This window comes from Arachis ipaensis, chromosome B08 (genome assembly GCF_000816755.2).
Source record: "Arachis ipaensis cultivar K30076 chromosome B08, Araip1.1, whole genome shotgun sequence".
In the NCBI taxonomy this organism is placed as follows: Eukaryota; Viridiplantae; Streptophyta; class Magnoliopsida; order Fabales; family Fabaceae; genus Arachis; species Arachis ipaensis.
The window spans coordinates 7,883,032-7,884,014 of NC_029792.2; positions in this window are offsets into that span (position 1 = coordinate 7,883,032).

The window sequence follows — 983 nt, forward strand, 5'->3', positions numbered from 1 at the left end:
TTATAAAGAATTAGTGTATTTTTTTATGAAAATGAAGATAATTTTTTTTAAATTAAAAATTATAAATAGAAGGTTTAGATTTGGGTGAAAATAAAAGACTGAGGATTAGATTTTAGATAAAGATAAAAAACTGAGACTCTAATTTGTAGAGGAGTGTTAGAGAGTCATGAAATTTTATAATTTGTAGTTATTAATTAGTCATAATTGATATTTTATTCAATAGTGTAGAATTACTTACTTTTTTTTACTGATTAAGTGCTGGCCCTTAAATTTTAATAAAAATGCTGACTCCTAAATTTTTTTCTAATTTGTATGGGATAATTTTTTTTTATTTAGAATAAATCAATGGATCGATTTTAGATAAAAAAAAAAAACAAAAATATTTTCAGAAAACCTAACTTAAAAGATCTCATTTACATGTTCAAATTTTTTTTTGCATTATAAATCTGACTATCAAATTTATAAACTTATAAAAAAAATAACAAATCTAACCCTCCCATTTATAATATTTATACAATACAAACAAATAAAAAGCCCCCAACTACTATATATGATATTAATACTGTTAATTTCCTACTTCAGTGATGTAGAGATCTTTAGTATAATATAGAGAAAGGAATTGTTTTATCTAAGTATACATGTTATTTGATGATAAATGGATGTAATTGAGATAATATTATACATATTTATGGTGTTGGCTTCGCTTCTATAAAATAACATTGGTTTCACCACTCATGGTCATTTTTTTCAAAATGGAATAAAATTACAACAATACAAAATTATGCATCATTTCATTTTGCCTTTTGTTTATTTTTCATTTGATCCAATTTTTTAATTGGATGTTCTGTTTGATCTTTTTCTTAATATTCAAATTACTTGAAATTTTATTCAAACATGTTTTTAACAACGAATGCTACTCATTTTTTTTATATTCTTATTCTTTATTCTATCTATATATATTTGACCGCGCTTATCCAACTATT